The sequence below is a fragment of the Salminus brasiliensis genome, chromosome 3 (assembly GCF_030463535.1).
Source record: "Salminus brasiliensis chromosome 3, fSalBra1.hap2, whole genome shotgun sequence".
Lineage (NCBI taxonomy): Eukaryota > Metazoa > Chordata > Actinopteri > Characiformes > Bryconidae > Salminus > Salminus brasiliensis.
In genome coordinates this window covers 32,955,199-32,972,192 of record NC_132880.1, presented here as the reverse complement: position 1 = coordinate 32,972,192, position 16,994 = coordinate 32,955,199, and positions in this window count along the sequence as shown.

The window sequence follows — 16,994 nt, the reverse complement described above, 5'->3', positions numbered from 1 at the left end:
TTTTTATTTTAAAGTGCGGTTGTGATTTCACAGATCTTTAGGATTTACTGAGGTTTTGATATCTGTAATGGAGTTACTAGCTCATATACAGCTTGAGTCGCGACTGGGGGAGGCGAAGTACGAGTGGGCGGTGGGACACAGATTCTTGGCTATGGTGCTGCGTTGCGACACCCAGCTGCTAAATTCTGTGGTAAAGTGGAGAGGGATGGGTGCCAGACTGAAGGGACGATAGGGGCCTGTAGGTTTAGCTTTAGCTCACCAGGTTTAGCTTTAGCTTTAGCTCGCCTGGTTGCTCTGACTTATAGCGAGGGTGGAGCCATGTTAGCTTTGTAATTGGTCAGGGTTATGCTGACATAAGCATGATTCCTTTATAGGACCACCCATTCTACACCAAGAGTAGAGTAATACTGGTGAATTACAGCATACATTTCTTAGATTTTGGAAAGATATTTGTAAGACATACTTTGTACATTTACACTGGGGGCCATGAGGAGCCAGATTATTTTAATTAGAGAAGAGAACTCAGATTTAGGTTCCCACAGGCTTAAAGTTAAATTAATCTGAACCAAATACACCAAACCATGGTAGGTGTGAAAGCAACCTAAGAGAATTGACAGTCTGTACTGATTATGCAAGTCCTAACAATCTTCACCCACTAACCTGAATTGAATATCCTGATGTTTCTTGGCTTTGCTGGACATGCTGCTAATATTACTATCTGTCACAGCGTGTCCCATCCTGGACCCTAGGATTTTAAATGTATGAATATGTAAGCTCCATGTAATGGTAGAGTATTTCCATTAGAAAGCACAGGAATATAATTATCCACTGCCAAACGGGATTAAGACATACAGAATCTATGGTGAATCTATCTTGAGTGTGAAATGTGCAACATCATGAATGGGCAGCAGAGAAATGGCTTTAGGGCTACAGGGCCAATTAAAGCATGGGAATCTATTTTTTTCTCATGGGTCTTGAGCACTTCCCCGCATTGCAGTAAGGCTATGAAACATTACCAAAGTACACAGTGCAATTAAAAAGTGAAATGGTCAATTGATAATCAAAATTACATTTACGGGACCACCATAGCAGGACTCTAAGACTCGGTCCCAGTGGGTGCTTATAATCTCTCATAGTGATTGAGACATTTTTAAGGATGCATTCTTCATATTGCAGGCCTTCTGTCAGGGCTGCTACTATACTGGGTGGCAAATATGGAGCCAAGGTGTAAAAGGGAAAAATTTTAAACCTCTGATGTTAACCAGAGGAATTGTAAATATATGTATTTGGCATTGTCCTGAAGTCATGTTCAGTGAAAAGAGCAACAAAGTGTATATATATACATCCATGCTGAGTAAACTGGTAAAATTAGCCGAACTGATGGCTAGTAATTGTTAAGCATCAAGTTCAAGATTTTTTTAGTTAGTAATGTGTTGACGGGGAGTCACAGTTGTATCGCAATGCTGATTAAGTGCCATCCAAGAGTTCTCTTTTAGACTTTTCAAAGCTTCTTTAGGACTGGAATTCTTCAGTTAAGTGAAGTTATGACATGGCTTAATTTTGGGACATGATCCACTCCCCCCACTCAGCCCTATATAAACCCTCATTCTCACTCCATCATCACATTGAACAACTTCACACCTTCCGTCTCCCCATCACCTCCTTTCCTAACCTTTTTCACACCTCTCACAGGGTGGCTTCGGCTTCACGCACCTACCTAGAAGCCATTCCGAATGCTCCCCGTTTCATTCTTTAAGGGGGTGGGACATACTGGCAAAACCTCTTTTAGACCTTTTTTAGGCCTCCCACATATCCATTCACTTCTTTTAGACCTTTTGTAGACATGTTAGGCCTTATTTTGACCAATTCTAGATCCACTTTACAACTATTTTGGATCTCATTTATATGGTCTCTGTTTTTCAGGTTATATTGCAACTTCTTGGAACCGTGTGTGCTTTAATAACTCAGCTTCCATTACAGCGCTGAACACTTGCAAGCTTTTTCTTGTAAATTTATATAGCAATTTTGTGCCGTTTAGTTATCTGAGCTGTAAAGAAGCTGAACATGAAAAATGGCACCTTTATTATTCAAGATTAGTGAGATTGGAAAGTAATAAATGAAGGTTACTGTCAACTGGCCCATAAACTCTAATAGACTTAATAAATGAATTAGCACCAGTGCAGACATCTCTCTATCTCTCTCTCTCTCTCTCTCTCTCTCTCTCTCTCTCTCTCTCCCTCCTGTGTGACTGCCCTATAGATGGTGGAAACTCAGTTACACATTGCCTTCCATGATGACTTACATCTATACTACTACAACAAAGCGTTATTTGCTTGTAATAGTGGAATGCTGTGAATGGATCTGCTTTATTGGTACTACATTGAGCTTTAAACCTTGTGCTTTGGAAGCAATGTACCTAAAACAGTCACATCAATATTGCTGCTTTGAATTGAATTAGACTTTGGTTCCAGGTCCTCTGCCTTCTGGGTGCCCCCAGCCAGTGCATGAATTTGTTCAATTCAATCACCAGCTCACCTGATTTAACATCATTAAAGAAACAGCCATGTGATTTGCTTCTCTTTCTTTCTCGTACAGTCTCTCGTTTGTCTCGAGTCATCACTGCCAGCATGTATCTCTCTGAATTGTAGATTTCTGCTTCATTTGTTTCTGGCTATGGCCCTTCCTCCTCATGCTAACTGAAATTTGGTGGGATTACCTCCAATGTCAGCTTCAGCACTTAGTCATGGCTTTAATCAGAGACCTCTGTAAGGTCTGCCCCGTTTTTGTGTACGGTACCTTAGGTGAGTCATCAATACAGGGCAAAGAGACGGGTTGACAGCGGCAGAAAGCAATCACGCCCCATTTACTGTGACAGGGCTGTATGGAGAGCATGTAAAGAAGCTTCTGTGGTATTTTAAACCCTGTCATCATTCACGCAGCCCTCATGTAGCGCTGTTTAGGATAGTGACAGCTTCTCAGATAAAGTGATTTAGTGAATGTGTATGCTGTAAGAGTGTGCTTAACGCTTATGTGTGCCAGAGAGGAGTCTTCAAAACGGCACAGTGCAAAATGAATTTAGGTAAACAAACTAAGCTGGATGAAAGAATGAAGTCTGCTGGGGAAAAGGGTAAAGAGGCAGATTTATGTAAATATGATATAGTCACTCCGTGTGCAGGTTATTTTTGCCCTTCTCTTCACAACTGTAGTGTAGATGTGTAGCACTCAAGCATAAGCCGGTATTAATCCAGGCCGCAGGCCTCCAGCTGCTGAGAAGAATCAGCACACATGTGTTTAAGTGTTTATTTCTGTTTTCAGGCGTACTAGGCCTCATGCAAAACAGGGCCAACTTGCTCGACACGTCACGGCAAATCCACTTTTGGAGGCCATGTTATTCACAGCTGTAGACTTTAGGTCTGAGATTTAAAGAGAGGGAAGTCAGGCCAAACCAAAGACAAAGTCCACACTTACAGCTTGAAATCAACATCGAGAGAACTGCCTTTCCCACAAAAATCTATATAAAAAAAACTAATATGTATTTATATATATATATATATATATATATATATATATATATATATATATATATATATATATATATATATATATTAGTTTTTTTATGTAGATTTTTGTGGGAAAGGCAGTTCTCTCGATGTTGATGTCCTCCCCATATAAATTGGAAGAATATCTACTGACTGTCACACAGAGATCCACAGCGGAAGCAGATCATGACCAAGTGCAGCTTCAGTGACCCCAGACTGGCCACAGAAAGGGCATATATAAAAAATATATGGCTGTCCAGAAAGGAAAGATTGTGTGGTCACTGTATGGCTGGTGAGGTTGATTCAGTTTCTGACAAAAAATCAAATCAACATGAGAAGTTTTCACAAATGAAAACAGCTACTCACAAATTATTACAGAAATAGATAGACAGAGACAGAAAGATAGACAGAGACGGGGGTGGGGGAGAGAGACATGCAGAAAGAGAGTTAAGATAAGAGATGAATGGAGAGAGATTTAGCAAGAGAGAGACAGTGAGAGATAGAAAGACATGTATATATATATATATATATACATGTCTTGAGATGAGAGAGAGAAAGTGTTAGACAGATGTTCTTATTTATGTTTTATTTACTTTTTCCTATACTTTGGAAGCACACAAATAAGTTGTAGAAGTTACAATAATCAATTTATAGTAATTATTGTAATATTAATTTAATAATATATAGACATTATTTGCCAGATGTTAGAATAATTGTTTACTATTCTGGATGCATCTAAAAAATTTCCTTTAACAGCTTTTGAACTAATTATTTGGAAAATATATTTACAAAATACCAGCATCATTGTACAATTACTATATACATTTATCTGCAACTAAATTTTACATGAGTGCACAGAAAAGGAACCTAATAGTGCTTTTTAAATAACCTCTTTAAGTCTCTTTTAAGCCTCCAAGCATCATTTTAAGGCATTTTAAAACTTTCTATTCATCTTTTAGACCTTCATAGATTTGAGGTGACCTACAGTTATGGTTTCTCTAGTTTGTAACTTCCTACCCTTACTTTTCTGCCCTCTTCTTGTCTCTGTCAGCTTAGCTTCAGTGATGTGCTTTTGTTGTTTTTATTTTTTATTTTTGGGTCCTTATCCTGCCTCTACATCTAGTCTGCAGCCCTGGTCTCTTGTCATTACACCCAGTTCTTTCTTGTTTGTCTTCAGTGTGCTTAAACCCCATATGTCGACTTTGTCTCCTTGCATTGTGTTGTCATATGTGACCGGACCGCTACAGTTGTTGGGTTTCTTTAGTTTTTTAATTTCAGTTCTTAGTGAAGTCAGATCACAATGAAAACAACAAACCTACTGATTTTGTTGCTATAGTACCTCAGTCGCAGATACATAGTTTTCTTGTACATATATTAAAGGAGTATGCTTTTTGGACAAGTGGAGAGATACAGGAAGGGAAAGTGAAAGAAGCATGTGGACTGAGGCGGTAGAGTAGCATTACAGGATTTTAGTTCCCTGAAGGGTGGTCTTTTGCCAAAGTTACATAGTGCAGATGGCAGCATGCTGAGTAAAGGTAGAGCAATGGTAGAGATGCTGTACTTAATAGCACTCATCAGTGACGCACCACAATGATTTTGAAGCTGCTATTTTACGGTACAAATGCTACATAATGTGGCTTAAATGTAATCAAATCAAATGTATTTGTAAGTGCTTTTTTACAACTGCCGTTTTCACAAAGCAGTTTTGCTGGAATGAAAATAGTCCCTTAGTGCTGGAGGAAGAAACCTTGGGATGAACCAACCCATCCTCCTCCTGTGAGCAGGCAGCATGTACCGTCAGCCACCAGCAGGGGGCCCGGCCAGCAAAGTAGGAAAGCTGGTGGGGTTGGAGCAAAGAACTCCAAGCCCCAGAATTCCCAGCGGTAATCAACGCTGACCAGGCCCACCTGTGTGGCATGGTATAAATACACCCAGCCAAACACACTTCCCCGTCGCACCTTTGTAGAGGGGCGAACGGTAACAGTGGGTTTATGTTGAAAAGTGAAAAGTGAAAAGTGAAAAGAGTTTGTTACTAACAGCAAAAAGAGAAAAGCATTTGAGTTGTCTTTAGTTTGAGTTAACGTCTCTCTTGGTTTTCCTTTGTTTGTTTTCCCGCCTTTTTGTGTTGCTTATGACCAGTGTTTATACTGCCGCCTCTCACAGCTGTGGTGGCACAGTGAAAATACACTGGGCTCCCATGACCAGGGTTGGTAGTTCAAGCCCAGCAGTCACTAAGCACACACCATAAGATTATCATTTCATCATCATAACATGAATTCTGACTGCACTTGAGTCCAAACCCCACACCACACCGTAACACCTCCAAAACTACTATAAATTGTTGGTAAAATGTCAACAGAACACCATATGTAACTACTATAATCATAGTAGAGATGGTAAAATAATGAAATTAATGTTGGTTAATGATGGTAATAATAATAATAGTAGCAAATAGTTAAGAACTTCAACTTAGTCAGTGGCAGGAGGGTGGGCAGCTTAGCCCGGTATGGTATATATGTAGCACACTATAGAGCAATGCAAAACCCATAATTATGGCCCAGTATAGTATATAGTCTGTTGATTCCAGTCTCAGTGCACCTGTATGTTAACTGTGGGAGAGAAGACCTTTATCCTATTTGTCTGATTGTGAGAGGAATTATTTAGTGCCCGGATGTCATAACACAGCGAGAGATTGAGGTCAGTGGCCTTTCAGAGGGATGCTGTTTGATTTGAGTGCTTTTATCTTCCAGCATCCCCATGAAATCCAATCACAGCCATCATTCATGCGCACTAACGAGAGATCATGAAGACAAACAGCATTAATAAAGTTGACTTATGCGCTCCAGCTCCTGTGGGCTCAGCTCGGGACGGCCCGCATGTAGAGAGAGGATAAGATAAACGTGAACTTGCCCTTCTTTCACTACCTTCCTGTCAGGCTTTTCACACACTCAGACAAAAAACTAAAGAGCTCTCTCTCTCTCTTCCTCACTCTCGCTCTCTTAGGTGCTCTCTCGCTCTTCTGCTCTCGTCTTTGAAAATCCTCTCACTGAGAAGCATATCTACCGACTAGTCCAGCCTCCCAACCCTCAATTTCTCTCAATCTTTCTTCGTCTCTCCTCTTTCTTTGCATTCTCTTTTTTACTTTCTCTCTCTTCTCTCACTCTCAGTCAATCTCTTTATACCTCCGCCCCTCTCTCTTGCAATCTCTCTCTATTTGGCAGGATTTTGTTCAGTTCTTCTGAACAGTGCAGTCTCTCTGAAGGCCTGGAGTTTATCTTCAGTCACCTCAAAAGCATCTTTAAAATGTGATGGTCTGAAAAGCCACCAGACTGCGAGTCCTAGGATGTGTGTGTGCATCTCCCGCTGGGCTAGAACTGAGGGCGTCTGGGCGCTGACACAGGCAATGTCCACATTACAGGGTTAAAGTGACACCAATCTGATTTTTTATCAATCTCATTGGAACATAATAAACAGTGTTTATTATGGATGTACCAAGAATTAATACATTATTTAAAATAAACAATATGTTTAAAACAGAGACAAGTACAAATAGCAGAAACACTATTATTTATTTATTATTTATTATTTTATTTCTTTTTAGTGCATAGTGCATAGTTTTTAATTGGCAGAAAAAAATAATTTTAAAGGAATTTTATAGGTGACCTAGAATGGAAAATTGTTGGCATAGTTAAATAACATGGATGTTATACATGGAAGTTATACAGTATATGGAAGTTGGTACATGAATGATACCAAGAACCTCAACCATTATTGTATATTTATTGAAAAGAAAATCCAGCAGTAAACAAAACAGAACTGGATACCAGGCCAATTCCAAAACCACAAAACTGTTGCACAACAGTCTTTACTTGCTGTATTTACACCCCCCAAAATTTGCATACACCAGTCCACTAGTGAAAGTCTTTCAAAGCTAAATGGATAGGTTACATGCTTACTATTTATACTGAAACTTTACTGAAACTGCACCATTAAATCCATCACCAGGTCAGACATGACCTCCAGATTCACTTTACAGTCTCTCGTGTGCATCCATGGTTGTGTCCAAATAGCTCACTGAAATTTCATTTCTTGACTGCTTTCCTTGATTCTGTCTCACATTTTAAAAAAGACTGGATTTGTGCCACTTCAGCTGTACAGTGTTAACGTAGCCTTTCATTTATGCTCCTGGATCAATGCACATTATATGTCATATACACCAAATGGACAAAAGTACTGGGACACCTGCCCACATTGTTTCTTATCCTGCCTTTGTTGCAGTAACCATCTCTACTGTCCAGGGAACCCTATTTATGATATTTTGGAGCATTGCTGTGAGGATTTGATTGCATTTAGCAAAAAGAGTGTTAGTGAAGTCAGGATGTTGGATGATGACCACCCCACCTCAATCCCAACTCCCCAAAAGTACTGAGTGGAGCACCATCATTCCAGAAAACACAGTTCCACTGCTCCACAGCTCAATGCTGGGGGGCATTATATCCCCACTTGTCCATGCCTGGCATTAGGCATTGTGCCAACAGGTTCATGAAACTCTTCTGAAGCAATACTACTGGCAATACCTCTCTACAGCAACTTGACAAGCCTTGTGTGTGTGTGTACTTCCACATCTGTGTCAGCAATGGTGAAACTTCAAGTAGCAATACATTTATTAGAAGGGGTGTCCACAAATATTTGGACATATTTTGCTAAATAAATATCAGATTTATTGTTTTAGTTTGGAATCATTGTTTTGTTTTATGCATAAGTGCATAATCCTGTAGTCAGCATCCAACAGTAAGCAGCAACCAGCTTGTTGTCAAAGAATGAGGCAGATGTACTAAAACAGAAGCTGTTAATGATGGTCTACAAACCATTTTGCCGGTGGCTAATTTAGTGGATTATTAACTAAGAACCTTTATGCAAATGAACACAGTTTTAGTCTTAGTTAGCATATGACCAGAGCATTGTCCTGCCTGTCATGTTCAAAGCACATTTCCACCAGAAAAAATGTTTACCAGGTTAAAGTTATTTCTTACCTTAATTTGACACAGATCTGATTTTCTAACAGAGCAGTGTAAACACACAATCCTGATCTTTTCAATTCAGATCTGAGAGCACTTTGTCATGTCAAATCAGAATACTCTCCACCTAGAATAAAAATAAAACTCCTATAACTGGAAATGCAATGAGGAGAGTGCTTAAAATAACAGGGACTGTTGTAACAGTTGTAAATTGTAAAATTCACTTTTGAATGCCAAATAAGTAACGTTAGTGTGAGAAATTGTTTACCTGAATCACAAATTCTGCTCCCTATAGCAACATTCAATAGAACTTCATATGTAGGCAATATGGACTAGGGAACCATCAACAGATGGGTGACTTACAAACATGAAAGTAAACTATTAAGGCTAAAGGATTACATACTAGCAAGAAATTAAGCGATAAGACTCATAATGTCAACTCAGCCTGAGTCCACTTGATTTTAAACTTCTCTGGACCCAGCTTTGCATGTCCAATATTACACTGTGAAGGCCCCTCTGAGGACTGCCCAGAGACGGCACAGTTCACATGCACACACATATGGAACCTGGCCTGCATCCCAACAGGACTGAATGTGCAGTTGAAAGGAGGCTTTATAGTGTAAATGAAGTGGCTGTTTATGTCTTAAAAGATTGACCTTGGAATGTGGCAACCTTAGCACTGAAGATACTGTTTAGCCAGTCGAGTGCTGTATAGGCCTTTTTTTATTTGGACTGTTATTTCACATACATTAAGTGTCTGGTGGGAATGTATGAGCTGTAAGAAATTTACTTAAGAAGCAAAGCTTTCATGCAGAAAGTTCTGAACTGGAAATACACGCAAACATTCTGTTTTTAGACATTTTAATTACTGAGTCTGGTCACTGTATGGGGTGAAACACTTGCAGACTGTTTGGTCAGCACCTTGTCGGGTTTGGAGAAATAAGTAACAAAGCAAAAAAGAGAAAGAGGCTAGAGACAGAGAGAACAGGAGGAAGGCCGAGACGGATGGTAATGGGGTTTCCTTGTTCTCCTGCTCGCGTTTTCTCCAGCCTGTGGGGGCTGAGCTATGACAGACGTGCTGAAGTATTTAAACTGCTCGCTGCTTCCTCTCTGCTGGCCATGGCTCCGGTTTCAGCGGTGACAGATGTACAGTAATGAAACCAGCTTCGGCGATGAAACCCTTATGGCTCCCTGAAGACCTGATTCTGGTGACACTGGCATGGAGCAATGTCCATGTGTTACAGCCTCTGCGTGCGCATGTCTGTGTGTGTAAAATAGATGACCATGTCTGAAATATTGTTCCTTTGTGCCTTGAAGGAAATGAAGAGTGGATTATCTCTGGCAAGAAGAGATTAAGGGGAAGGGAAAAATGAGAATGAGAAAGAAAGGAGAGATAATCCGCCGTATGTGATGTCTCAGCTACATTTTCATCCCTGGAGATGAAAATTCAGATCAGACTCCTGTAGTCTTAACTGTGGGACCGGTGCTCATTTTGATGAAGTCTTTTGTTCATACAGACAGGGACAGATGTGGCAGTCCAGGGGCTGGTCCCCTCCTCTGCCCTGCTCTTAAATTTGCCCACTGATGCCTCTCCACAGAGTATTCAGTTTTGTTTCATGCATGTCCTTGTCCTCTGGCTATTCCACTAAAGTTACATCGCTCGTGTTAAAATGCTTCTGTCAGTTTGAGCGTGTGTAATTCACTGCTGAGGCATTTCCATTTGAAAGCCTCTGCACCCCCCTCCCCACCGCACCAAGCCTGGCAAGCAGTGTGTGGCCGTCTGTGTGGACAGCTGCTGGGAGGAGACCCAACCAAAGGGCTTGCCCAAAATTGTACCCGCCTCTGGGTGCAGGCAGGCACAAAGCCTGCAGACAAATGTGCCTTTTAATGCATTGTTCATCATCGCTGTATGGTCCAGTGACCACTCCATCATGAGCAGAATGGGTCAAATGGAAAACATGTCAAAGAAACTGGGGCAAAGTTTACTCCAAGTTAGCTCTAATCGGGAAAGTATACAGTACTTAATGGTTATAATAATAATGGTTCAACTGTGATCTCTCTTTACTGCCTTACAAACAATAGTCTGACAGATTTAGGTTTTGTATAATGTAGAGTATTCTGTACTGCTAATGTGCATGTGCTAATGAACATAGAGTATGTATTTAAATGTACCCCCTTCTGCTTTAACCTCTTAAGCTCATGGATCACTTCTATTACCAAAGAATGGCCCCACCAGTTTGTACAGAAGTCCCTGTAGTTACTGAGTAATACACCTTAGTGTTTAACAAGACTTTCTTAAGGTGTTAAGGTACAGCCATATAGGTATTCAATTCAGTATACACACAGCTTGTGTACTCCCCTTTGAACAACACTGCCAATAGACTGAGATACTCTGGAGAGTACTCACAGTTTTAGACCTCCATGCCCAAAGCCAAGCAATGGCTAAAGGGGTATAACCACCTATGCTCCAAATAAGCTCTGAGCTGTGGAGCGTTGGAATTGCATTCTCTAGAATGAGAGCTTTGGGATGAGTTGAAGTGGTGTTTGGGATTCAGAACTGATCATCCAACATCAGTATCTGATCTCTTAAGTCTTTTGGCTTGGACATTCAGTTTTAAAAGCAACCTTTAACTGGGCCAGAACATTAATGTTATGTGGATGGTCTTTAAAACAGTCAAACATCTCTCTAGAAAAATGATGACTTGGAACCTTTTTGCAGAAGACTAAGCCATGAGCAACAGTGATGACATTCTTTTGTTGATGACTGTCTTCCACTTTCCATTCCCGAACATTAATTTGCTAAGGGAATTGAGTAGAGCCAGGATTAGCACAGATATCTTTAGTGTTCTTCTAACACACAAATTGCATATGGGGTATCTATGAGTCACAAAGCTGGATTTAGGACTGGTCACACAGGGAATGTGGCCTACAAACCTTCTAAACAAGACAAGTGTGCATATGTGAGATGCTTATATAAGCTCGGGAAAATGACTGCTTATTTGACATTTAAATATCTTTTGCATAGTTTGCTTTTTGTTTTAGTCATGTCTTGGCATCTAAATGCCAGATGTTTTATTTGATCAATCAAATTCTAAAATAAATGGTTCTGAGAAAATGGATTCTTGTTATATTGTGATTTTTGTACCATCAATTATGATAATATTTCAAAAACAGTCTGCCAAAACCAGCCTCTTCAATTCCACAGTAGCTAATTTATCTGCAGCCAAAAGGGCATTAGTAAAACGATACAGCATGTGTGGGAAAGGGAAAATTATTTAATGTGCCAGTCAGTCAGCGAGTTTAGTCTTCTTGATGATAAATAAAAAAATTTGACGACTGGATCCTAAGACAGCAGTTGAAAAGCTTTGTAGAAATGTCTTCTAACATTGTACTTTTACTGCAGTGGATGGGAATGTTATGGTGCGTGCTCAGGCTAACCTTCAGATCTGTTTCTTCTGCCTGCAACGTCTTTCAAATTTAAGAAAAGGCCAAGAGCAGACTAGCCAGTTGATTAACTCTGGTTATTTGTGGGATCATATGGGCATAAATATGCTAGTTTGCTTAGTGGTCAAGTTATCCAACATTAACAACATTTATTAGCTAAAATAGTTACTCATGCTAAATAACTAGCTGTAACTAGCTAACTATGCTTGGCAGCTTTTTTGAGAGGTTGTTTAGCAAGTTAAGTTATATATTGTTGCTGTCCATTGAAAAACACAATGAACAAAATAATGATTTGACACAAGTAGCCAAACTGTTCATAATTTTGAATGGAAGTCAATGGACAATAAGAGTTTATATCAAGTCATTTTAGAGCATTTCTATTGGTCTATTAATCAAGAATTATTTACACAGTGTACAGAGCGGCTACAGGGTCCAAACCATGGAGACAACTAAATCCAGACAAAAATAGAGAGACATGTTTCTCATTAGACGGCAGGGATACATTAATCATTACAACCAGATGTTGTAATTGAGGAGGTGGCCATTGGTTGAAATTTGAATGGGAGTTGACTCTCAACGTAGTGTCTGTTTACAGATAAAGTCCGCCTTTCAACAAAATGAGCCAATCAGCTTGCTGGTTATGCTGACACTGGAGAAACCACCAACAATACAGAGATCTGCAAAAGCGTAGTAGCTGAAAAATCTATTTTTTTGTGCATTAATGAGCTGATCATGACAAACTATTCATGAGGTCAGATTTGATCAGTGATTGAACATGTTTTTAAAATGGTCATTTGACCTTCAGTTTCCAATATTTTGGTCTCTCCCCATTCACTGAGATAGAAGCCTGGTCTTGTTGCAAAGGTGATCATAGAGGGAACAGACTTGTCCTTAAGATCTTTATCAAGGTTTTTGTAAATTCATACTAAGCGCATCAAAGTACCTGTCCAAATGTTTTTGGACACACCTTCTAATGAATGCATTCAGCTACTTTAAGTTGTACTCACAACTCGTACAACTTGCCTAGTGAGGTACAAGTCAATATTTTACACAGCCTATATTACAATAGACATACACAGGATGTTATGCCTATATTGAAATATATTGGTAAATGTAGCAACAGTAACAGTAATTTTTTATTTTGTAAAATATATTTTCAAAATAATATTAATGTATATGACACAATAAAGTTCAAATGTACTGTATTATGAGTGTATTTTGATTTTGTATACATTTCCTAATATAAAATATTGGTTAGTGTGCTGTTCTGCTTCTATTACAATCCCAACAGCGTAAAATGGTTCCAGATTCCATGAAATAATAATCAACATATTGGACCAGACTGTGTTGTCATACATGTTGTTTTGTGCAAAATAGTGCAAAAGTGATGCATTTTATTTTTTATAATCTTACACAAATGCAGTCTACAGGTTTATTAGTCCACGTTAAAAGGTAACACCACCAAATTTGAGAAAACTGTTTGAGCTTACTTGCTACCACACAGTGTGCTTCATATTTGAGTTATTAACTGGTATTTGGCCATAAATTTCAGCACTTCTTAATAGAAGTTGTTCCAGGAACAAGAGCAAGCCGAAGTCATGGCGTGCAGGATGTGTAGAAGTCTTACGCTTGGCTGTGAGCAGTGCTTAAGCTGGCTTTTGTGTTTCACTGACATCTAGGATCTGGCCAACCAAGATTAGTCTTCTTCGGTGAACTTTGTAGATACTTGAGTGCTTGCATTTGTTTCAGTGCAGTGAGTTTATTTTGAGCAGAGTCGTGAACAACGTGATGTTGACTGCACACAGAATCTAATAAGCAAAGGGCATAAGCAGAGGTGATTTCAGATGTAACTTACAGTAATTTATTACAATAAATTACTTATTTCTTCACGGCCTGTGGAGGTTTATTCCCAAGGCCTGATATTTAATAAAACAGCCCTGGAAGCCCTTCTCTGCCTGAAGATATGCTTTGACATCTCTACTTACCTATGATTCAGTGAGTGCAATGAGTCCATGGGCATTGTTCTGTGTAAAGTGTGCAATACTGATGAAATAATGGCACATATTTTGTGGTAGTCCCATGTTAGCAGACTATTCTTTAAAATACATTTTGAACTCATCAAAGACCACTGCCACCAGGAGTCACTGACTTCATCCATGACAGTCTTTTCTGAAGGGAATTTCCACAGACCCCCTCTTACAATGTGACTACATGACATTAGAAATTAAGAGTTGACTCTTCAATTATGCTGCATGGGATCAAGCTGCTTTGTACATCTCTCGTTGCCGCCTCTTGGCGATCAGAATCTCCAAAAACCTGATGAATATTCACCTGGAAACCAGTCATTTTTGCAATAATTTAGTCAAAATAATCTCTGTTTATTTAATGAGTGGAGCCATAACAAAACATCAAAGGTACACAAAAGTTCAGCAGAAGAAAAATCTTAGCATTAAATGAAAGTAATGTAAATAAAAAAAATTTATTTTAAGTCATTTTGGGCCATTTTACTGGTCTATTTATGTAGTCCATACAATGTAAAGGACAGCTGGTGTCTACAAATAGATAAATCTAATATAAATCTAGCCACAACTCCAATCTACCTAATCAAGAACACACAAACAGTTGTACTGTTCATGTCTTTTATAGAGCGCATAATTATGTCTTAATTACTTCTTGGCAAAAGTTCTCAGGTTTTCAGGTTAAGGTTCAGGTTTCAGGTTTGAGATGAGACTGGAAGTATGGGTTTCACATGTACTGTGTATATTAAAACACACAACGCCTAGTTACTGACAATGTATCCTTCTGGATATATTGGATAATGGTTAGTCCGAACCATGCCTTGATGCAAACAACTTTTAGAAAATCTTAGAATTCCTGTTATTGCATTACTAAATACATAGTATACATTAAACTATGCTTAGGCTAAATTCAGATCTGTTGCTACTCCTCCTAGGAGTGATTGAGATCCAGTTGAGATCCTGTTGAGATCACAACGGGTAATCATAAAAGAGGTAAGTAAGAATCTAAGGATAGCAGCAAAAGACCTACAGAAGACTCTACAAAATGTGTCCAATATTAGGGAAAACACTGAGCAGGAGAATGTCACTTAATGGGAGGACAACATGAAGGTGCTGTCCAAAAAAACATTGCGAGACAAAAGTGGAACATTTTACCATAAATGCATAACTCTGTCTTTGGAGGGAAAAAAACACCAACACCAAAAACCTCATCCTAACAGTGAAACATGATGGATAGGGTGACGTAGTTTGGAGTTGCTTTGCTTTGCTTGCACTGAGGGAACAATGAATTCAAAGAATTCAAAAACATTTTACAGGAGAATGTAAGGGTAGCAGTTCATGACTTCAATCTAAAGAGACATTGGGTGATATATAGATTTAAGCCCTACTGAGAGCTGTGTGGACAGCAGTGAAGTACATGGGAGAAGAAGTGCATTTAAATAATTAGGATTAAAATGAATAAAAATATGTTATAAGTTCTCTTAGGCAGTCATCATGTCCAGAGTAGCAGCTGCACAATATTGATACACAGTTGTCTTTTTTTGTGTTGTTTATTGGCGATCATTTGAGCCATTCTTTTTGACTACCAGTGTACACCAGTGTATGTAAATAAGTTAATATACTGTGTCTTGATGTAGATATAGACTCTCCCACACATTTCTCAGGCAAGCCTCATGTTTAACAATGGAAAACTACCATGGGGAAATCCTTTTTGCTCTGTTGTTTTTAGCTTTTGTTGCTGGCAATTCTTTGGAAGATATTTTCATTTGTATTTCACCTCAGTGGAATTTGTAGGGATGGCCCTTCACTTGACTCAGAAGTCCCACCTCTGTTGTTTACTTTGTACTTTTGTTTTTCTTTACTCACTGACGGATTAGCCCAGTCTAAATGAATAGCAACCAACAGAAATACTGTAATCAATCATGCTAGACATGCTGATATGTGAAATTGAAATCCTGGTACAGGTTTTTGGGGTAAAGATTTAGAATTGGGAGTGGTCTGATTGGGCTGTTGCTTGAATGAGTCAGTATAAGCTAAATAAATGTCAGTAGTTCGCACAAACAAGAAAACCAAGCAAAAAGGAATGTAAACCATCAATGGTTCTTACACAATTTAATTCATTAACAAAACATTGTTCTATAAATCACTGAGTCAAAGTTGTTTGGCAAATGTAAGATTTTGCAAAAGGCGACAAGATGATTCACCGGGCATGTAGGATTGAAAGTTTCCTTTGCCACACTATAGTTAATAGAACATATTGAAACTTATTAGACCCAAAGGTGGTTCAAACACCTGAAAAGTTTGAGTGCTGATGACTGTGGACATCACAACAAGGGGTTAATATTGTGAGCATGCTGTCAAAGAAAGCTACATTCTACAAACTATAAAGATACATCCTGAAAGACACTAGGTGGTTATTTTGTACCCAAATGCTGGGTTCATTTTGCTGGATTATTTCCACACTGCTGGGTTGGGTAGTTATTGTGTAGCACAACCGATGGGTTACAATGTATGCCAAATTGACAATCCAATAAATGCAGTTATGACTGGCAGATAACAGTAAGTAAATTAAAAAAATCTAATGTTTGTTTTAGTTAGAGTACAAGTAATATACAGTATATTACTGAATTGTTGATGTAAGGCTTATTTGATCATGTTAGCTAATGTTAGCTGGCTATAAAGTCATGTCTGCTTCCACTGTCTCATTTGAGGGCCACTGGTACCTAGTTATAATCCATTTTATGATATTTCTTAAACCTTTTAAATACTTTTTAAAAGGTTTAAGAAATATTGCTTTTAAGTAGGTATTAATGTTGTCTGTTCATTTCTGTTAAATCATTTGATTCTAGTTGGCTAAAATTAGCCTACCAGCTGAAGTCAGTAGCTAATAAGCAACTACCCAGCCTAGGTAGTTAACCAAAACTTGTATAGAATAGGCTTGATCACTACTTTTTTTTTGGCACATTGCTTTGGAT